The 24,007-nt window shown below is 46.5% G+C and overlaps 1 protein-coding gene and 1 long non-coding RNA gene across 2 annotated transcripts in view; one reads left to right on the top strand and one right to left on the bottom strand.

Moving 5' to 3' along the window:
• dnm1a (dynamin 1a) overlaps positions 1–24,007 on the bottom strand; it is a 217,303-nt gene that overhangs the window by 50,466 nt on the left and 142,830 nt on the right. The window lies entirely within an intron of this gene.
• LOC132825908 (uncharacterized) lies at positions 923–22,463 on the top strand. The gene is made up of 2 exons (XR_009645823.1): positions 923–1,051; positions 19,545–22,463. It is a non-coding gene; the product is annotated as an uncharacterized LOC132825908 (long non-coding RNA).

The following is a 24,007-nucleotide window of genomic DNA, read 5'->3' as shown; positions in this document are numbered from 1 at the left end:
AAACCATTATTACTTCTACTAATAGCAAACAGGCAACACACTGAGGACAGAGTTGCATTTCCTGAAGAGTTAACTATCCTCTTGAGATTAATTTTGTGCTTCGCATGACCTCATTTACATAATCACAGGATAAAATTTGACCGAACAGATAAATTGCACATGACCATTGGGTCAATGTTAGGAATGTATGCATGCCTTTTGTTTAACAATATTGTGGCACTCTATTTCATAGGTTAACTTCTAAAGGGAACTAAGTTTCTTCATTTTAATCGTTTTCCTTTCTGTTGTAGGTGCAAGATGTTTTTGCCAGTGGGGACTCGCATTGAGATAATATTCCCTTTATTGAGGCAGTAGGACAGCGTAAGGAAAGCAACACCCCATATGGGTGACTAGAAAACATATGGAACCTCTACAAAGGCACAGGAGTGCCAAGAAAATCTAACATTCCACAGTTTTTATATCCACAGTTTTTGGAACTAAAATCCCCATGGGATGACCTTTCTCTTATACGGCTCACGTACCTTCACCTTTAACCCTTTTACCACCAGACAGCGCCCTCCTCCTCCTCTCCTTTTACTCACTCTCTCCTGTCCTCACCAGCAGCCCCCCCCTCCACCCCCAGCCCTCCCGCTTCTCTTCCCCCCCCCCATCATAGATCACTTGAGACTGCCACGTCAATCCTTACAGAAGTGAGGGAAGCAAGGGAAGAGCTGGTGCTACAGAGAGAGAGAGAGAGGGCGAGAGAGAACTGTTGTCTGCACTCTTAAGGCTTGTTGGGAGACCCAGACAGTCTAGCCTTCTTGGCAGAGAAAAACTAAAACAAGACTGCAATCCTACTCCGTCTCCCCAGTGTTCAGACTACCTGTTCAGGTCGATGCTATTGTACAGTAGTCTGCACATTGGTTAGACTGTGTGCGGAAAAATCTTCGACGCTGCTTTTACCGTCGGCGGGGCAACTCAGACAGACCTGATCTGAACCAGACATGCTTCAGTCCATAATGCTGCCAGTGGTGGAGACTGTGCCTTTAATTCCCCCATTAGCGGCACCCAGGTAACACAACTGATTTTGACTGCTTTAAGCCATTGTGTCGGATTCTTCTGCAAAAGCGCTTTGGTTTTCTGATCCGCTCACTGTGCGTATGCTTCCAGTTTACGTTTCCTTATTACTTGGGAGGCCATATGGCTCTCATCTCTTGTCATTGCCTGCGCTTTCACTGAATCTTTAATCCCATTTCTGTCTCAGCCTTTAAAAGGGTGAGTATGCTACTCATTAACTTCACGGACTGACTGCAATCAGGGACACCCCGTTAGCGTGTTGAGATACACTGCTACTCACGTTGGTCTCTGGTTTTGATTTAAGTTCTGTACATTTTGAATAAAAGAATAAATATTCTGGTAAATGCATCACAGCAATTGTCTGTTTTTGCATCATTCCTCGCGATGAAAGACAAGGTGATTTATTTGTAGCTGTTGTGAATAAAGACCTTGCCTTAATGGGGATGGGTAGAATGGGGACAACTTTTCTCTGGTCGTGTTAATAAGTGGTTGAGGCCGATGCAACCTTTCTTTTTCTTTGTGGGACAAAAATTAGCTGCTTTAAGGCAGGATGGGTGGTGATGACTCTGCAGATGAATAGCCCAACGTGAACTGTTGAAACTCACAGAGAAAGGAGCCCACTTGGGGTTGGTTCACAGCACTATTCCTTCACACCGTAGGGAACGAAGACAGGACCGTGCCAGGATTTGGTTGGGGGATGGGGTGGGGGGGGGGGGGTGGTTATGGGTGCTAGGGTAGCTGTGAGCAGAAGGCAGTGAATAGCAAATTCAAAGAAATATCCCAGTGAGGCAACACGCATTTCATTCCTGGAGTTCAAAACTGCACGATATCCCACTCTGATTCATTGTTATCTCCTCCCACCCTCACCCCAGGTGTATTTGTCAAACAAATTAAATCTTTCAACTTGTGAGGACCAAAAGGACCCTTTCTCTGGATCCACAGGCCTTTCTCCCTCCGAGATTTCAATCCTCCTACCTCCAATTCCACTCAGAACACAACCACAGGTCTTCCGATAAAAATTTAATAAGTGATAACCTCGACGTACTACAGTGTCTGGGAGAAGCAGAACAGGGAAGAGGTTTCTTTAAAAAAATAGATGTGCTGGCTCAGAGTACCGAATAACCTTTGAACTCACAGCGAACACCCTCGATTTGGGTCTGTCAAACATTCAGCACTTCACTCACTTTGCTGAGCATCAAACAAATGCAGAATCAAATACGACTCATTTGAAAAGCTCCAAGTTAAGGAAACAAGGAGATGTGCAACTCAATCCCCAGTAACCACTGCAGCTTTAAACGGCTGTCTTTAATTCTCTTCCCTTTCATCATTATTGCAGAGCAGATGATACTAATGGGAAACACATTTTACTATTGTAACCATTTGCAGAAATAAAATGGCCACCCTTCACCATGGGTCCAATGCCAATGCTCCGGGAGGGAAGATTTCATAGAGCTTTCGACTTTCTCGAATTGGAACAATTTTCGTTCTGTATTGCATAAAGACTAAACGAAATATTTCTTCAGAAAAAAAAATACCTCAGGCTGCACACCCAATGGGACTGACATGTTTTACTAAAAGCACCACCTCATAAAATCTACTGACGTTTATTTGTGTTTCTGCGGTTCCCTTGCACAGTTGGGTTGAAAGTCGCACAGACTAATGTCAGTATTAACACTTTCACAGCCACTGCTAACTTTAAACAAAGTCCTCTTGAGGACTGCACGCAGCTCCACATTTGCTGAAACACTAATCTTTAACATTTGAAGTTTAACCTCTGATGCGTTTGTTTGTCAATCTGTATTTCTCTCTCCCGTTACCCTACTCTGTCTGGGTAATCCGCCCCCACTCTATTCTGAAACTGCCAATGTTTATTGGTCAAGTAGACCTGTTCCATGGTATCCTCCGCTATTGGGAAGGGGGAGTGTGGAGCGGTCAGAACAGGCCACACTGTCATCAACCCTTTTGGATTGTCCTGGGGACTCAAGGAATGGAAGGCTAGACAGCTTGGCAAAATCCAACTAAGTTAGGAGAGAAAATGCGAAGGGGCCTTTTTAGACATTACATAGTTCAGAGTTACTTACAGGATATGGAATTGTGTTTGATATAGCTGGCCATCAGTGGTAGAAAATCACATGATCCAATCTCCAGGAATTGGTTCAAACACAGTTGATCTTGTTCAGCCAAGTGAGACTAATCTCCTACTCTCTCCAATAAGATGCCTTCCCCCCCTGCTCTCCTCACCTCGCTTCACCATTTCCCTTTCGAATTCTAACTGAGGTCAGGGCTTCCTCACCAAGAGAAAACTGAAGGCCCGATGACTTCAATGAGGCACAAGGCCACACTAACTGGGCCAATCCCACCAGGCCACCTGTTCCATCAATTCAAGACGAACCACCAAAATTCATCAGAAGTCTCAAGTGTCAGAAAGGCGGCATTTCAGGTTATCATCATCATCATCACCACCACATTGCTCAAAGAAAAGCTAGGCAACCAGAACTGGATAGTGAAATGTCAAAGGGTAATCATCTTTCGGAGTTTTATTCAGTGACTGCCTGATGCTTTATGACGTGGGTTTATTTTAATGGAGTCACTCAGGAAGGTCTTTATGCTGATTCTAGTTGATGCCTATCAAGTGAAGAGTTCAGAGAATGAATGTAGTGTCAGAGGTTGGAAGATACCTGGCGTCACCAAGGAGTTGATCTTATCGTCAGCGAGATCGAAAAGTGGATGTGAGGCAGAGGTAATGGAATCCTCTCAGTGCTCTGTTTAAGCTGGATGTATCAGCCCCTTCCGTTCACCTTTAAAAGAGCACAGAGCGCAACAAGGTGCCAGATGCACAAAGTTGAGAATTGGGAAGATCAATCTGAGCTGCAAATGTGTTGCTGGTCAAAGCACAGCAGGACAGGCAGCATCTCAGGAATAGAGAATTCGACGTTTCGAGCTGATGAAGGGCTTATGCTCGAAACGTCGAATTCTCTATTCTTGAGATGCTGCCTGGCCTGCTGTGCTTTGACCAGCAACACATTTGCAACTGTGATCTCCAGCATCTGCAGACCTCATTTTTTACTCGAAGATCAATCTGAGTTTGTAAAGTAAAACGTAATACATTTATAACAATAAACCTCCACAATCTTAAGGAGCAGAGACCTTGATTGTCCCATTGTGACAATCTTCTGGTTTTTAAGATTTGAGGGTCCAATTACAGAGAGGTGGGTACAATTACAACAGATAAAAGACATTTGGGACAGGTACGTGTATAGAAAAGGTTTGGAGGGATATGGACCAAACATAGACAAATGGGACAAACTCAATTTGGGAAACAGTGGGTTGGCATGGACGAATTGAGCCAAAGGGTCTGTTTCCCTGCTGTATGCCCCCACGACTGAAACAATATGTGCAGAAAAAAAACACTATTATCATTTCTGATCAGTAATTCCAAATGCAACATGCTGAGGGAAGATGGGGTCAGGGAACAAATTTGGTTGCATTCTCCGTCTCCCATCTCATTGTCCGGTTATGGTGTCTTTTCAGATGCCCCCCGCTCACACACTGTTCTTTTTTTCCTTAACCCAGCGCTGACCTGCCCCCTGAAAGCAGCGTTTGTTTCACCAAACCCCATCCTGGGCAAAGACTTGGTTTATGACCTCAGAATTTACAAGACAATAATATCAAAAGCTGCCAACATTATCTGGCATCAAATCCGTACTGAGCCTATTGTGAAAGAGTGGACAGAAATGGGAATATATAAACAGTCTCCTGAATGGTCAATAATTGTCAGTACCAACACTTCACTGTCCTGGATCAGACACGGATATCTCAGCCAGTCCCTCTCCCCCAGCCTTTCCCCATTACCTTGCCAATGTCCTCTGTTCAGGTGCTTGTCCAATTCTTTTTTGGAAAGTTTAGATCATGTCAGCAGCCATCACATCCCACCCCAGGCAGCACATTCCAGACCCCAACCACTCTCTGCATTTTCCTCATGTTGCTTCTTCTGCCAAACATTTTCGATGTCATCTGCTCCCTGACCCTCTCTGAATAAGTAAAAATAGACCTATCAATTTTCAACTTCCATCAGCTGATTTCTAACACTTGGGATCTTCCCCTGGACAGAAATAGAATTAAAAAAGCAACAACACTGACTTAAGATGGCTGCGTGATCACTTGACCACAGATTGAGCCAATGCATGCTCCCACCCATAAACAAGACCCAATCTGATCTGAGAGTAAGCTATCCTCAAAATGACTGAAAATACTCACACAGATCTGTATCTCCTGTTCGATTTGCCTTTCTGGAAAAATTTGCCTGCATGTCATCCAATTTGAAGACAAAATGTCAATGAAGCCAGGCTTGGGAATACAAAAAGGAATTGTATTTCAAGCAATTGCTTTTAAGCAGAGGAGAGAGAAGAATGATGGGTTTCATCAAATCAAAATAGGAAGATCTGCTCTTTCTCTCTTCCTGTTCATCTCAGCTTCTCAAAAAAACACGTGGTGAGAAACTAACTTGAAGCAATTTCATTCACAGAGAATTACAGCTTTTGCCAATGCTGAGGATACTTATATTAGCATCACTAAAACAACCACAGTCGCAGATTAAAACCTAACTCCTCAAGGATTATAAAAACCTTTTAATCTGCATATATTTGATTGTTCTTTTCACAGTGGACACTTTTAAAACTGTACACCTGTGTGTGCGTGTGGGTGGGTGTGGGTGGGTGTGTGGTGGGTGTGTGTGTTTGTGTGTGGGAGTGTGTGTGTGGGTATGTGTTTGTGTGTGGGTGGGTGTGTGATGGGTGTGTGTGTGTGGTGTGTGTGTGTGGTGTGGGTGTGTGTGTGTGGGAGTGTGCGGGTGTGTAAGTGTTTGTGTGTGGGTATGTGTTTGTGTGTGGGTGGGTGTGTGATGGGTGTGTGTGTGTTTGTGTGTGTGTGTGTGTGTGGTGTGTGTGTGTGGTGTGGGTGTGTGTGGGTGTGTGTGGGTGTGGGTGTGGGTGAGTGTGTGTGTGTGGTGTGGGTGTGTGTGTGTGTGTCGTGTGTGTGTGTGTGTGTGGGTGAGTGTGTGTGTGTTGGATGTCACGTTACATTATTGCTCTCAGAGTTAGTAAGTCATACAATTTCTCTATCTTTCCCTCAAAAAAACATAAATGACTTCTAAATGAAGTCTAATAAAGCTGCATGCATTTCATGGAGTGGAGAGGGCATCCAATTCGCTCTTCCTGAGCTGGTCATAAAGACCCTGTCACCAATGGGAACAGCTTCTCTGATGCAACACCCCTTGTCACTTGCTCAATCTCAATCCCAGTTCACTTCCCTCATCTCACTGACTTAAAACATGTATAGACACCAGCAGACCATAGGTTCCTCAGTCTCTGTCCATTATCTCTCGGTCAATGGGGGGCATGCCTCATTGGGTGGGATGGAGGGATCCGATGGAAGAAACTTTGATTGCTAAACTCTACTCGTAGAATCCCTATAATGTGGAAACAGGTCCTTCGGCCCAACAAGTCCATACTGATCCTCCAAAGAGTAACCCACCCAGACCCATTCCTCTACCCTACTACTCTACATTTACCCCTAAATGATGCCCCTAACCTACACATCCCTGAACACTATGGGCAATTTAGCACGGCCAATTCACCCTAACCTGCACATTTTTGGATTGTGGGAGGGAAACCGGAGCACCCAGAGGAAATCCATGCAGATTCGGGGAGAATGTGCAAACTCCACACAGACAGTCACCCGAACTGGAATCGAACCTAAGTCCATGGCGCTATGAGGTGGCAGTGCTAACCACTGAACCACTAAGCCACCCCAAGACTAATTTCTGGATACGATGCTTTTGAAACATTCTCTCAACAACATGATAGACCCTGTTGGAATGACGTTCCCCAGGGTTTTGGAGACTATTTGTAGTTCACACAGGTAGTCCCCCGCTCTCACTGAGAGAGGAAATCACTGGCAGAAACAAGATGGCATCATCACCACCCCCACCTCACCTCCCCCCATCCCCACCCCATCTCCCCACCTGATGTCCATTCACCCAGAGCTGGAGACAATCAAAGGGTGAACATGTTCTGGAGCAGAACGCTCTTGGTTAGACAGCTCTCCTTCCCTTACCCAGGTCTCTTCACTCAGAGTCAAGATGAGAGTGGTGCTGGAAAAGCACAGCAGGTCAGGCAACATCCGAGGAGCAGGAAAATCGACGTTTCGGGCAGGAGCCCTTCATCAGGAATCAATCAGGATTCCTGATGAAGGGTCCTGCCCGAAACGTCGATTTTCCTGCTCCTCGGATTCTGCCTGACCTGCTCTACTTTTCCAGCACCACACTCATTTTGACTCTAATCTCCAGCATATGCAGTCCCATCTTTTGTCTCTCTTCTCTCATAGAGTAGGGAATCTGTGGATTTCTTTATCACAGGGGACCATCGAGGTTCCCAATGTGGCTCAATGAGCCATCGAGTGAATGGGCAAAGCGGGAGATCCAGAAAGATTCCGCACAATGGTTCTGCATTGTGCAAGAAATGAATGCTTTCACTCTCCTACTTTAAAGGTCACTGATGTCAGTTAGTTAAAAACTCTTTCTCTGGATCACTGTGGAAGAGTGGTAGAGTCCCTGTCTCTCAGCCATGAGGCCCAGGATCAAGTCCTACCTTCTCTAGAGCTTTGTCATAACACATCTGAACAGGTTGGTTAAGAACATCTATCCCTAATTACTAATCAATGGCAGTCGAAAAGTGTGGCGCTGGAGGAACACAGCCAGTCAGGTGGTAGCCTGAGGAGAAGGGATTCACCCTTCATTAGGAACGAGGAGGGGTGGAAGGGGCTGAAAGATAAATAGGAAGGCAGGGGTGGGGGTTTGGGGGGGGTGGGGAGGTAGCTGGGAAGGCGATAGGTAGATGCAGCTGGGTGTTAACAGTGACCGGTTGGAGGGAGGGTGGAGCAGATAGGTGGGAACGAAGATGGACACGTCAAGAGGACGGTGCCGAGTTGGAGGGTTGGATCTGGAATGAGGTTGGGTGGGTGGGGGAGAGGGGAGATGAAGAAACCAGTGAAATCTACGTTAATGCCACTGGGTTGGAGGACCCCAATGATAGTCAGTGGAAGAGCACTGGGACATGAGACTTGGTTTGGCGGTGATGCCATTGTAGTTGAATGGCCAGAGACACTCAACATCAACGGGTACACACCAATGAGAATCGGCAAACATGGAAGATTGGAGTCAACGGTGGGAGTGGAGGGGATGACAGAGAACATGGATGAGAATCACAATTAATGCAGCATTTGTTTGGCCAATTCTTCCCTTGTCTATCTGCACCCCCCCACCATGGATCTTTTCTCAAAGAACTCTGAAGCCAGGTGAGATCTCCCACATCCACAGCAGGTCATTTGGAGTTAATCAATGAGAAATGAGGGTTGTTTTCATTGAAATGTAATATCATTGGCTTCTCAATGTCTGCCAGATATATATGTATATATGAATTGGCCAAGGGAGGAATGAACTTACAAACTAACCTTCTCCGTCTCAGCTGAGTGAAACATTTCAAAGCATCAGTTAAGACATTTGCACTTCATGATATGTTTGGCACTTTCACACTCCTGCCCACACCCAGCCCTCACATGGAGTCCATTTCATAGAATCATAGGATCCCTACAGTGTGGAAACAAGCCCTTTGGCCCAACAAGTCCACACTGACCCTCTGGAGAGTAACCTACCCCTGACTAATGCACCTAACCTACACATCCCTGAACACTATGGGCAATTTAGCATGGCCAATCCACCTGACCTGCACATCTTTGTTCTGGGGGGAGGAAACCCACGCAGACACGGGGAGAATGTGCAAACTCCACACAGACAGTTGCCCGAGACTGGAATCGAACCCAGGTCACTGGCGCTGTGAGGCAGCAAACTAACCGCTGAGCCACCGTGCCGTTTCTCACTCCCACTCTACTCCAGTTCATAAAACAATCCCGGTGATTGAAATGGATGGGAGAACCGAAAGCTTCCTCTGTCTGGCTTGGAACAATAAATGCTGCTTTCCTTCCCCAGTCCTTCTTCAGGAATTCCTGAAGAAGGGCTTATGCCCGAAACGTCGATTCTCCTGCCCCTTGGATGCTGCCTGACCTGCTGCGCTTTTCCAGCAACACATTTTTCAGCTCTGATCTCCAGCATCTGCAATCCTCACTTTTTCCTTCCTCAGTACCAGTGCATCCTGATTGACGAGCCCACTCCATGCTCTGAGCGGTGGAACCAAAGGGTGAGCTGTCCCTTAGAGTGTAGGACTCTTCATCTTCCCCTCAAAACCACAACCATGACCACCTCCCAGTCCCAGCATGTAGAGTGCCAGTGCAAATCCCACTTGGAAAGGTCAATGCAGGGTGGGGGGGAAAGCATGTGCACAGTGGTTAGTACTGCTGCCTCACAATGCTAGGGTCCTGGGTTCAATTCCACCCTCGGCCAACTATTGGTGTGGAGTTTGCACATTGGGTTTCCTCCCACAGCCCAAAGATGTGCAGGTTAGGTGGATTGGCCAGGGGAAATGCAGGGATGAGAGTGGGATGCTCTTCAGAGGGTCGGTGATGCTTGATGGGCTGAAGGGCCTGCTTCCACAACTGCTGGTATTCTATGAGTTGAGCGAATGATTGAGGCTGGTCTTTACAACAGGTACTGAGGGAGTGTCGCGCTGTGGGAGAGACTGCCTCCTAAATATAGCTCAAGACTGAGACTACTGGAGAAACTCAGCAGGTCTGGCAGCATCTGTGGGAAGAAAGCAGAGTTAACATTTCAAGTCTGGTGACTCTGTCAGAACTGGTCGAGTTTCTCCAACAACATGTGTATTTGTTTCAGATCCCCAGTATCCTTATTTCATTTTAGTTTTAATTCGAATTGAGTCCCTGGTCACTTCTCTAGGGGGGAATCTAAGAGATCCTACGTGCGAGAGGAAGGAGTGCAAGCTAGTTCTCATGGGTTTCCTGGTCAGTATCTATCCCTGACCAAACTAGAGAAGTTGGATATCTTTGCTGTTTGTGGGAGTTTACTGTGAGTTAATTGGTCGCTGCATTTCCTGAGTCACAACATGTCCAAAGCCCTTTGAGTGTTGTGATAGCAATCACACAGAGGGTCCTCAGCTCTGTCATCAATATGTGTGCATGTCACTGACCCCTGCTGGGAAATCAGAAGATGTACAAGAAGGACCTGGAACTGGGAGAGGTAAAACACCCCCCTACCCCCCTCCAACTCTAGACCAGTTACAAATCATTTCGAAACCACATAGGATGCCCAATACACAGGAAAACCCAACACACAGGAACTCCCGTTGATAACAGCACCTGCCCTTGACTGCAGGAAAGCTTCATTTCACCAAAGTGACTGTCAAACCCAAGTCCACGTGAGCTGTTAGGACAAAGGTGACCAAAAGCACATGGAGAGAATTGCAGAAAAAGGGTGTGGGGTTCAGAGAGGGAAAGGCAGAGCTTAGGGTCCAGGCGGCTATAAACAGGCCCCCAATGACAGAACAATGAACATCAGGGTGTTTAAAAATGGAAACAAATCTGCCAAGGCATCCATACTGGCAGAGATCAGGAAAAGCATGAACCTCCTCCCCTCCCTTGGAAGAGCTGGATGGGGTTCCAGACCACAAACACATCAGCCATGACCTTATGCTGTGACACAGAAGGCTCAAAGGGCCAAATGGCCTACACTAGCACCAGGTTCCCCATTCACCCAGGACGAAGTTAAAACCCAGGGCTCCCTCTGGCACACGTTGATCAGGGTGAGCAGTGTTGGAGTCATCAGAGGATTGAGACAGCACAATGACGCAGATCCAGACGAGGATTCGCTAACTTTGAGATAAAACACTAGATTACAAATAAAGGTAAAAAGAAATTACAAAAAGACGGTGCAGGGAGATATGACAAATGTCCTGAATTACTCTAGCGCCTGGCACAACCTCAGAATTGCTCTGCAGCCACTGACATGGTGTTTGGAATGTCGTCACTGCAGTAGCATTGGGAAGCAATGACAACTCAATGGTCCCACAAAAAAGCAGAGCAATGAGAGCCAGGGGAAATGATGGCATCGTGGTAATATTCTTGACTGTTAATACAGGGACCCAGGTAATACTCTAGGGACCTGGGTTCAAATCCCCCCATGCCAGATAGTGGAATTTGAATTCAAAAATAATCTGGACTAAGGATCGAATGATGACCATAAGCTGATTGTTGGAAAATCCCATCTGGTTTACTAAGGCCCTTTAGGGAAGGAAGCTGCCATTCTTACCTGCTTTGGCCTACATGTGACTCCAGACCCACAGCAATGTATTTAACTCTTAAGTGCACTCTGGGCAATTAGGGCTGGGCTAGTCAGGACCACCCTCAAAGACAAAGAGATAATTCTGGTTAAGTGATGTCAGTCGAAGGTTCAGGATTGGGGAGAGCTTTGTGACAATGGCTCCTGAGACATGACACTTTGATTATGAGGAAAGATACAGACCCTTAGGTCCAACTCGTCCATGTTGACCAGATATCCCGACCCAATCTAGTTCCATTTGCCAGCAATTGGCCCATATCCTTCTAAATCCTTCCTATTCATGTACCCAGCCCAATGCCTTTTAAATGCTGTAATTGTACCAGCCTCCACCACTTCCTCTGGCAGCTCATTCCATACATGCACTACCCTCTGGTTGCCCCTTAGGTCTTTTTTATATCTTTCCCCTCTCACCCTAAACCTATGCCCTCTAGTTCTGGACTCCCCAACCCCACGGAAAAGACCTTGTCTATTTACCCTATCCATGCCCGTCATGATTTAATAATCAGCTTCAATCAAGGCATTCAAGAGGATGATTACTTAGATCAAGAACACCGCACAAGGTTATAGAGAAAAGGCAAGACAGCCGTATTCCTTAGAAGCCATGGCTGCTGGAATTTTCCACAAAGGTCAATCACTGGACCATCCACTCCTTCCGGAACATTCCAGCTCACAGCCCTCAGCGAAAGATTCGAGGGGATGCTACAGGAGAGCGGCATTAAGTTAAACCACTCAGAGAGATAGTACAGGCATGACAGGTCAAATGGCCTCCTTCTACAAATCCCTGCCTGAAGAAAGGACCTTGGCTCATTCTCTGCTAATGCTTTTGTTTTATGATTACTGATGGCTTCTGCATTCACCTTCTCCCGGGGGGGAGTGGGGGGGGAGCAGGCTGAGGAAGCAGGTCTTGAGTCGAGAGCTCTAGCTGAATGGGAGTTGAACCCACACAGTCAGCATTATTCCGAAACCACACACAATCCACCTCGACGATGGAACAGAGCGGCTCCCCTGTTTTAAGCGCTCTGCCCCAGGGCAGATCTTTGGCAGCTTGCCGTCCAACCACAGCAAAGTGTTCCTATAAACCAACGCCTGGATTTTTTTGTGTTCAAGTCTCTGGAATGGAACGTGAAGCCACAACTGCCTGACTCAGAGTTCTGTGCTAACGGCAGCCCCCTCCTTCATCCTCCTGCTGATGCCTGAATCACTGAAAATAAAATATCGAGGCCAACTCAAGTGGTGAATCATCTTCACGTTGACACTTCTCTGAGTTTGGAAGGATTTTGAGCAGGGCGATGTGGACAGGGTGGGCTGATATCATTCCAAACTTGGTGTAGCCCTGTTAAAACTGCTGGCAGACTGTGGGCAGTCTGGTAGCTTTACAAGATTCGATCAGATCTGAAGGGAACGATGGACGTTAAAATGGAATGAACCTTGCGGGAGTTGACATTTCGTCAGCACAGTGGGTGATACGTTAAATTGATACAGCGCTCCCCCTTGTCACACAGTCAACAAAGTCCCTTTGCTTCACCGTCCAGTAGGTCATGGACAGACCTGCAGTGAATTCACTGACCTCCACTCCAACTAAGGCTTTGCTCCTGCCATTGTCTGCAGAGCCCCTGGTTTTATTGGTGAGGGGGGAGGCTGAAAGACTATCAGATTTCAGAGCAGAATTATGCCGCCCCTAAATTAATGAGTCAGATAGGTTTTGTACAACAATTCATGTCAGTTGTCACCATCACCACTCTTGGCATGTTTCAGCGACACTAACTGATTGAACTTAGTCCAGCGTCACACAAGACCTTGTTATTGTCCAACAGGTTTGTTTGAAACCAGAAGCCTTCGCAGCACTGTCAGCTCCAACAGTTGTGATTTCAAATAACCCTGTTGGATGATAACCTGAAGTCAGGTGACTTCGGACTTTGTCCACCCTAGTCCAACACCAGCCCCACCACATCATGATTGAACTTAAACACCGTTAACTGCTGTAGTGGGACTTGAACCTGCCTGCACAGCAATAGCCCAGAGCCTGGGTTCTCAGCCCGATGGTATTACGACGACATCACGATCTCACCTGCAGTGTTGCTCACTATCCAAGACTTGGTCAAAATCTTCAAACCACCCGGAACTCCCAAACACAAAAGTGGGGAAACTAGGAGCTGGGGCATAACAGCCATCCAACACCTCCGAGAAATTTTGGGATGTAGACATCTCTGGCTGGGCCCAGCATTTATTGCCTGTCCCTAGTTGCCCCTTGAGAAGGTGGGGGTGAGCTGCCTTCTTGAACCGCTGCAGTCCATCTGCTGTGGGTTGACCTACAATGCCCTTCGGGAGGGAATTCCAGGATTTGGACCCAGTGACACTGACTCGAATATATTTCCAAGTCAGGATGGCGAGTGGCTTGTAGGTCGTGGTATCCCCATGTATCTGCTACCCTTGTCCTTGGTAGTGGTCATGGATTTGGAAGGTGCTGCTTAGGGTTCTTGGTGAATTTCCACAGCGCATTTTGTAGTTGGTACACACTGCTGCTACTCAGCATCACTGCGGAGGGAGTTTATGTTTATGGATGTGGTGCCAATCAAGTAGCTGCTTTGTCCTGGATGGTGTCCCTGAGTGTTGTTGGAGCTGACCCCATCCAGGAAAGTGAGGAGTATCCCATCGCACGCCTGACTTGTCCCTAGGAGATGGTGGACAGGCTTTGGGGGAGTCAGGAGGTGATTGCTCTTTCTGACCTGTGCTTGTAGCCACTGTATTGTGGCTAGTTCAGTTCAGTTTCTGGTAAATGGTAGCCCCCACAGTGCTGACAGAGGGGGGATTTCAGGGATAGCAAGGTCTTTGAATGCCAAGACATGATAGTTAAATTCTCACATGTTATTTGTCACTTGTCATCCCAAACGTGCATATTGTTCAGATTTTGCTGCGTTTGAACATGGACTGCCTCAGTGTCTGAGTCATTGTGAATAGTGCTGAACATTGTACAATCATCAGCAAACAACCCCACTTCTGACCCTAGTATAGAGGGAAGGTCATTGATGAAGTAGTGAAGATGTTTGGGCCGAGGACACTATCCTGAGGGACTCCTGCAGAGATGTCCAGGGGCTGAGACGAATGACCTCCAACAAGCCATGAGCATCTGCCTATGTGCCACGTATGACTCTAACCAGCATAGAGTTTGCCTCCCAATACCCACTGGTACCAGCTTTGCTAGGGTTCCTTGGTGCCACACTCAGTCAAATGCAGCCTTGCTGTCAATGGGCTGTCCCTCTCCATTCCCCTCTGGAATTCAGCTCTTTTGTCCATGTTTGAACCGAGGCTGTAATGAGGTCAGCAGCTGAGTGTCCCTGGGGGAACCCAAACTGGGCGTCACTGAGCAAGTTACTGCTGAGCAGCTGCTGCTTGATGGCACAGTTGATGAACACCTTCCATCACCTTCCTGATGGTGGAGAGTTGACTGAATGGGCAGTAATTGGCCGGGTTGGATTTGTCCTGCTTTTTGTGTACAGGATATACCTGGGCAATTTTCCTCATTGTCGGGGAGATGCCAGTGTTGTAACTGTATTGGAATGGCTTGGCTAGGGGAGCGGCAAGTTCTGGAGCACAAGCCTTTAGTACAATTGCCGGAACGTTGTCAGGGCCCATAGCGTTTGCAGTATCCAGTGGCTCCAACTATTTCTTGATATGACATGGGGTGAATCGAATTGGCTGAAGACTAGTAGCTGTAATACTGGGGACCACTGCAGGAGGCTAGAGATCGTGAGGAGACAGCTCTCCCACTGGATCATCCACTCAGCACTTCTGGCTGAAGATTGCTGTGAAAGCTTCAGCCTTATCTTTTGTACTAATATGCCAGGTCTCTCCATCATTGAGGATGGGGATATTTGTGGAGCTGCCTCCTCCAGTGAGTTGTTTAATTGTCCACCACCATTCACGACTGGATGTGGCAGGACTGCAGAGTTTAAATCTGTTGGTTGTGGGATAGTTTAGCTCTGTCTATCACTCATTGAGGGTTCACCGAGTTGACACCTCATCTTCAGCTGTGCCTGGTGTTGTTCCTGGCCTGTCCTCCTGCACTCTCCATTGAACCAGGGTTGACCCCCTGGCTTGATGTTAATGGCTGAGTGGGGGGATAAGTCAGGCCATGAAGGTACAGATTGTGCTGGAGTATAATTCTACTTCTGTTGATGGCCCACCATGCCTCACGGATGTCCAGTCTGGAGTTGCTGGGTCTGTTTGGTGTCTGGCCCAGTTAGCATAGTGATAGTGCCACACAACATGAGGGAGGGTATTCTTAATATAAAAGAGGAAATTTGTCTCCACAAGGACTGTGCAGTGGTCACTTACCGATACTGTCTTGGACAGAGACATCTGCAGCTGGCAGACTGATAAGGATGATTTCCCTCTTGTTGGTTCCCTCACCATCTGCCGCAGACCCAGTTGAGCAGCTATGTCCTTTCAGACCCAACCAGTTCAATCAGTCTTACTGCTGCTGAGCCACTGTTGGCGGTAGACATTGAAATCCCCCACCCTGACTACATTCTGTGTCCTTGTCACCCTCTGTCCTTCTTCCAAGTGTTGCTCAACATGGACAAGTCCTGATTCATTAGGACGGTACGTGGTAATCAGCAGGAGGTTTCCATGCCTGTGTTTCACCTGAAGCCATGAGACTTCATGGGGTCCAGAGTCAATGTGCAGGACTCCAAGGGCAACTCCATACCGACTGTATCCCACTGCGCTGCTACCTCTGCTAGGTCAGTCCTGCTGATGGCACAGGACATGTCCAGGGATGGTGCTGGTGGTGTCTGGGACATTGTCTGTAATGTACAATTCAGTAAGTATGACCACGTCAGATTTTGCTTAACTAGTCTGTGAGACAGCTCTCCCAATTCTGGCACTAGCCCACATCCCCCAAATGTTAGTGAGGAGGACCTTGCTGGGCCAACATGGCTGTTTCTGCTGTTGACGTTTCCAGAGCCTGGGTTGATGCCAAGTGGTCCATCCAGTGTTGTTCCTTTATCGAGGATTTCTCATGATTGATACAACTTAATGGCCTCAGAGGGCAATTGAGAGTCAGCCAGTTGCTGTGGGTCTGGAGCTACATGTAGACCAGACCAGGTAAAGATGGCAGATTTCCTTCCCTAATGGACATTGGCGAACCAGATGGGTTATTTTCTAAACAAAATATTGACATGGTCATCATGGGACTTTGTAACTATTTCAAATCTTGCTATTTGTCAGGATCTGGGTCCCTGGAAGATTACCTGGCTCTCTGGATTAACAGCTCAGCAGAAAACGACTAACTCCGTCTAGAGAGAGCTAGAAATGAGGGAGGTTGTTATTGTCCTCAACATTGGTTTTGAGCAAACGAAATGGTGGTGAATTAGTTACTTGCATTCCTACTGCTTCACTAATAAACTCAAAATCAATGTGTTTACGAAGAGATTGATTCTTAAGAGGAATATGCATTGTTGGAGTGAGGTCAGTACAATGCAGTCAGCACTGTGGGGATTTATACCTCCATCTGGTAGCACACTTTGGTTGTCATCTTCCTGGAAGCTTTTACCTGGTTTACAGTGTCCCGGCCAATCAAACAGCCTTTCCATTTCCCATTTCTGATCCATTTAACAACAAGTTAATGTTTTCAGGAAGAAAATGAGAACATATGATGCTATTGTTACCCTCAGGCTATCTCTTCCCAGTGTTGATGGTAAAAATTACCCATTTATCCTGGAGTGTCCTGAAGAGTTAGCCACCAAACACAGTGCGAGGGGTGAAAGGGAAGATAAGTTACTGAGGGCCATGGGATCAGGAGGATAGTGGTGTGGTGGTAATGCTGCTGGACTATTTGCCCAGAGGCCAGACTTTTGGTGGCATGATGGCCCAGTGGTTAGCACTGCTGCCTCACAGCACCAGGGACTTGGGTTTGATTCCAGCCTTGGGTGAGTGTCTGTGCGGAGTTTACATGTTCTCCCTGGCCATGTCTGTGTGGGTTTCCTCCCATAGTCCAAACATGTGCTGGTTAGGGTGGATTGGCTATGGGAAATTACCCACAGTGTCCAGGGATGTGCAGGCCAGATGGGTTGGATGTGGGAAATGCAGGGGAACAGGGAGTGTGTGTGTGTGTGTATGTGTGGGGGGGGTCTAGATCTGGGTGCAGTGCTCTTCGGAGGATTGGTGTGGACTTGGTGGGCTAAAGGGCCTGCTTCCACACTGTAGGGATTCTGATGTTATCGGAAATAGATTCAAGTACCACCATGACAACTGGTGGAGTTAAAATTAAATCTAGAACCGGGAGGACCTCTTGTGGTGCAGTGGTAGTATCCCTATCTCGGAGCTCGGAAACCTGGGTTCAGGTTCCTCTTGCTCCAGAGGTTCATCCAAACAAACTGAGGAGAAAATATCAGAAATGCAAAGACACTTTCAATGATGGTGATCAAGAAACCATCAATCGTCATTCAAACCCACGTGCAGATAAAGGCCATTTGGCCAATCCAGTCGGCACTGATTCTCTGAAAAGCGTCGCACCCAGGCCCAACACCCCACCCTATCCCTGAATTTCCCATGGCCAATCCACTTGGCCTAGTCGTTGATCACCAAGTTCCCTGTTCACTTAAAGGCAGCTGGAGGGCCTAAGGATCTAGTCAACAAGGCCCTCAATGAGGCTTGAGTATCCCTTTGGACATGAGGCCTTCCTGGGCTCTCAACCCAAGGCTGCCATTTTGTCTGATGATGCAAGGTTAGGACCCAGATCCGCCTTGCAATGTTCAGGCCCCACCCCACGCCTCCGTTTCCAAGATGGTGGCTCCCCTAAATCCGAACCTCTGTCTCAACCATTCTCCCGTCCATTCCTCCTCCTCGTCCATCTTTGCGTTTTGACCAGTTGTCGGCCTTTTGGTCCCTTGGCCGGAAACAGCAACAAGAGAATCACATCAACCTGCTGGGGTTCTCCAACCCTGGGCAGAGGGGTGGCGATGGAAAATGCGAGGGAAAGGATGATTCTCTTCGCCCGTCACCATTCCTGTTCCTCTGACTCACTCTTTCCCAGTCACTGCCTCAGCTCCTGTGACTCAGTCTCCCTGTTGGGCTCTCCCTGCTAATGTTAACACACACACACATACACACAAAACCATGTGGGCTGACAACATCTGGATCCTTTTACTGGCTCAGTAGTGACTTCCTGCAGATGTAGAAGTATTCCATAAATCAACAGAATGAGGCAAATGACTGGCCTGCTAAAGACTACAATTAGAGACAAGAAAGCACATTCTTTTTCATTAACCCTCGAACTGCCAACATCTGGTCCTCTTTAAGTCTCACAGTATCTCCCATTGTGGAGCAGTGTGGCTCAGTACTGAGATAATAATTTCTTACACATTCGAAACAGTGTCTGTAACTGGTCTATTTTATGTCTGGCTCTAAGCTGCTACATTGCACGACTATGTCTGTGTTCACACAATGGATATTAAAATCCACAAAGACTGGCCTGCTTATGCTTTCAAGAATAGAAAATGGATCCAGATGTTCCCTTATTCCCAATGCATCGTGTCCTATGTCATTGCCAGGAGGTGGGGTAATGGAGGGGGAAGGGAACTCCTTGGCAAGAGGCCAGATACTTCCCCATAGAGGGGGCACAAACTCCCTCCTCAGGCTTTCCGAGGACCCTCTGCTCAGTAGCGATGGAGGTGCCATTATAGATGATGCCCACTCAACGCGCGTGGCCACAGGAGACGGTCAACTAGGCAACGCAAGAGTGGAGAAATTCGGAACAAAAATAAATTAGAACAAACCAGGCAACAGGACAATGAAGAAATTCAGTATAAAAATAAATTAGAACAAACTAGGCGATAGGACAATGAAGAAATTCGGAATAAAGATAAATTAGAACAAACTAGGAGATAGAGGAATGAAGAAATTCAGAACAAGGAGACCAGTTCAGGATTTAGGTAAGCTAGCTCACAACACTTAGTGACTATCTCATTTTCTGGCACAGAAATTATCTGAGGTAAAGTTTGAAACAGCAAAACTTACTATGTTATCTTCAACTTGAAAAAAGTAATTAACATTCAAAGAAGAATAAACAGAGAGTTGGAGAAAATGAAGTCATTGTTGCCCACACAAGTTTGTTAACACCATGAAACAACTTGGATGCAATCTACCCTGTCAATAAAAGGTCTATTTTGTTTTCCCTTTCTAGGTTACCCATGGAAAACTCCAAGCCATATTTTTTTAATCTTACATGCATTAGCATTCGGATGAATTTTCTGTTAAAACAGTGAGGACACTTCAGAAACACAGACCTCATTGCTGCCTTGGGGCATCCTGAGGTAATGAAAATCTGTACAGGAAGGACAAACCTTCTCTTGTCGGCAGCCATGTTGAAAGTGAGGCCTGCTATCCCATCATGCTCCAAGTGCAGCACCATAAGAGCCAAAGGATTTTCTTTAACTGATAATTAAATCAATTAAGTTCTCTGGTGATGGAAAACCAGCGGCAAGGTCTATTTGAGAAGATGGGCTGAAATTAATGCGTTCAATGCCTCGGATATGGTGGTTTCTGTTGCTCCTGACAGAGAACAGGAAATGGGGTGCAAGAGTGCCAACGCTGCATGAATATATCCCTGGAGATGTGATCACATGAAGTTCCATTCTCCATCCACACTCCCCTCACCAAACCCTCACCATTAATCCCTGAGCACATCTCCTCTTCCTCACACCAAATAGAAGTTAAAGCAGACAGCATGGTCCCCCAGCATGTAGATTTCATAACCACGTGGCTTTTGACTCTATATCTCAGACAGACAACCTGATTGACCTGGGCGCAACCCACTAACCCCCACATCTCGAATCAACGCTCTCCACCATGCAACTGCCAGACAATGGGGTGGCACAGTGGCTCAGTGGTTAGCTCTGCTGCCTCAGCACTAGGGATCCGGGTTCAATTCCAGACTCAGACAACTGTCTGTGTGGAGTTTGTACATTCTCCCTATGTCTGCATGGGAATGGGTTTCCTCCAGGTGCTCTGGTTTCCTCCCATAATCCAAAGATATGCAGGTTAGATGGATTGGCCATGCTAAATTGCCATTGTGTTCAGGGATGTGTAGGATTAATCGGTGGGAGGGTTGGTGTGGACTAGTTGGGAAGAAGGGCCTGTTTCCACCCTATAGGGATGCCATGATTTGTTTACATACGTAAGGATGGAGAACTAAAAAGGAGTGTAAGTGAAGGAGTGGCCCTGAGGAGTGATCATTCAGGAGAAAAAGTAAAGAGCTGACGGAAATGAGAGTGAGAAAGTGGAAAACAAATGCTTGCATCTTTTACAGCACCTTCCATAATCTCAGAACTGTGGGGACAGAGTCCTTGTGGATATTGAAGGACAGACAGATAGACTCTTGACCAGTCGTGGAATCAACGGTTACATATTGATGGAAGGAAAGTGGATGTGAGGAATGTTGGATCAGCCTATTGAATGGTGGAGCAGGCTTGATGGGCAGAATGTCCTACTGTTGTTCTTATGCTCCTAACTTACGGACAGATGTAAATAAAGGAGTGTTACAGGTCAGAAGGTGTTAAAGAGCCATACTCAGTGACAAAAGGCCTCAGGGACTGAGTATGCACTGTCAGCCAAGATAGCCCAATGGTACCTCAATGCGTAGGGGGCAGGATTGGCTTTAAAATCCAAGGCAACCAAATGTATTCGTCAATCAACAATATACACATAAAACAGCAATTATCTAGTTATTGTTACATGGGAGCTAGCCATGCTCAAAATGGCTGCTACATTCGCGGCATTACACTTCAGAATATTGAGGGAGGTTTATAAAATTATGAGGGGCATGGATAGGGTAAATAGACAAGGTATTTTCCCTGGGATAGGGGAGTCCAGAACTAGAGGGCATAGGTTTAGGGTGAGAGGAAAAAGATTTAAAAGGGACCTAAGGGGTAATCTTTTCACGCAGAGGGTGGTACGTGTATGGAATGAGCTGCCAGAGGAAGTGGTGGAGGCTGGTACAATTACAGCATTTAAAAGGCATCTGGATGGGTATATGAATAGGAAGGGTTTCGATGGATATGGGACTGGTGCTGGCAAACAGGACTGGATTGGATTGGGATATCTGGTCAGCGTAGGTGAGTGGGACCAAAGGGTCCATTTCCATGCTGTACATCGCTATGACTCTCTGACTGCACACTCCCATCCATCTACTCCTGAGCATCTTCAGCTCCATATTCCATTGACCTTTGTGTTAACAATATTCAGTGACACCTCCACTCCATCCCTCTGTGGGCATCTGTGGATATCTGGTTGGGATCTGGTTAGGATATCTGGTCAGCGTGGATGAGTTGGACTGAAGGGTCTGTTTTCGTGCTGCACATCTCTATGACCCTCTGTACGAAGTGCCTTGAGACTCTGATGACTGTGAAAAGTGTTATATAAATGTTCGACTTTCCAAAGCTCTTTGCGGACTTGTTGGTCTGGAGTCGGTACTTGGGTGTTTGAGATTCAGGAGGCTTGCTGCAATTACAAGATGAGGCTGATCTCCCACTATTTATAGCATTGCCCATTAACCACACATACTGGCACCACCTGGCACTGAAGAAAAACTGAGACAGCAGGCATGCCTCTGACGGCCTGCCAGACCACAAAAGAAGATTGGACTCCAGCCCAGCTTCACAACAACAGTAAATAGAAGAAGCAGACACAAGCAACAGAACACCAACCACAGACGGAGCCATCGTGATCACAAGGATGGGCTGGAGATCAAAGTCAGTAATGGATCACAAGCTCACTTCGACATGGAGGGCGTGGGCAGAATGGTATCCAGGTCCCAGGTCAGTGATGATCCTCACCACTGCCGCCATGTTGTAGAAAAATTAGTTGGACTGCTGCTTACTATAAACTAGATGAGCCACCACCATTTCCCTTTTAGATTGGAATCTGCGAGAATTGCTTTGTCCAGCAGAGGTAAACTCCAAGGAATCTCTAGTGAAGGAGCTCTTATTTTAAACACATTTATTGCATGATAGTATCTAGACTAATATCTTAACATTAACCCAAATACTTATGTGCCTGAGGAATGTAATAATTAGTTGTAATAAATGTCTGTTGGACTCTTCAATATCAATGTCCAGTCATTACAAGCAGTAAGATAAGCATTGCCATATCACGTTAAACATCTGGTTGGACATACAGCTTACACTGGTATGATGAACATTACTACTCAGACTAGGAGGAGACTTGGTAAGTCCATCCCCTTCAGGATTCACAGTGGATCTCCTACCCATGGCCTTATGATATCATAAGGGTAGAGCTTAATGCACTCTCTTACACAACAATACGGGCCTTATCCACTGCCCACAGCCCTGGCCAGTCAGCCAGAGAGTCCCACTCATTGGCTTGTTTGGGGAAGACTGGCCCTGGTAAGTGCCAGCCAATCACTGAATGGGCAGTGCCAGGCCTCCCCCTGTATCAAGGTCTTCGGGATGGAAACTCCAAGGGAGGGAGGTGCTCTGTTATGTCACACACGTTGGCCAGTGTACCATTAAGAGACACTATGCAATGTCTCAAACATCAGTGCACCTTTAAGAGGCATCGTGCTACGTCTAACACATATTAATGTACCTTTAAGAGGTATTGCATTATGTCTCATTATGGTCAGTGTACCTTTAAGAGGCATTGCACTATCTCTCACATACATTTGTGTGCTTTTATGTGCCGAGTTCATGATTTCATGACTACTATCATACTCTGTGACCTGAGGGAGAAAGATGTCATATTCCAGCTTACAACAAGATCACTAGAAGCATGACACTGGATACATAATTCCTTCTTGTAATCTTATAACTTAACGCTAACCCAGATACTTATGTGCCTGAGGAATGTAATAATTAGTTGTAATAAATGTCTGTTGGACTCTTCAATATCAACACCCAGTCATTGCAGGCAGTAAGATAAGCATTGCCACATCAAGTAAAACATCCAGTTTAATAACGGAGGGAAATATTGGATGTAATGGGGCAGATAAGAGGGAAGTTAAAGGAATGGATGGATTGGACAGTGAATTCAAAGTGCTGCCTCAATAATAATACTAATTCCACTGAAAATGTTCTGTGGATCTCCATTTGTTAAAACAAAACATCTGTTCTTCGGAGTCTCAACAATGCTCCAAGAATCCCCAGAAATGCAAGAGGAAATCATTCCAAAATGAAATCATCAAAACATTGCTGAGTACATACCCTGGAGAAAAATCAAAGAGTCAAAAAACATAAACAGATTTTTTTAATATCATTATGACCACTATTTCTTTTCAACAAAAAATTGGAGATGACAGAAAATTAAACATTTGCTTTTTGAAAATATTAATTATTTTGGAGATATTGGTGGCGCGGGCTAGGTCAGTATTTATTGCCCATTCCCAATACCCCTGGAGAAAGTGGGGAGGGGGGGGAGGCTGGAATATTGCACTGGGACACCCACAGTGCTGTTAGGGAGGGAGTGCCTGGATTTTAACCCAGTGACACTGAAGTACCATCGTTCTCCAAGTAAGCAAGAGATAGGGCACAATCAAATCATGTCAATTACCGGCTCCACAATTTAGGTGGTTGCTAGTTCCAGATGGTCTCTACCACCACGCCTTCAGCTGCCTTAAATGCTGCCTCCTAT

Source organism: Hemiscyllium ocellatum, chromosome 21 (assembly GCF_020745735.1).
Source record: "Hemiscyllium ocellatum isolate sHemOce1 chromosome 21, sHemOce1.pat.X.cur, whole genome shotgun sequence".
NCBI lineage: Eukaryota > Metazoa > Chordata > Chondrichthyes > Orectolobiformes > Hemiscylliidae > Hemiscyllium > Hemiscyllium ocellatum.
The sequence above is the reverse complement of the archived record's forward strand: the minus strand, read 5'-3'. Positions and strand labels throughout refer to the sequence as shown.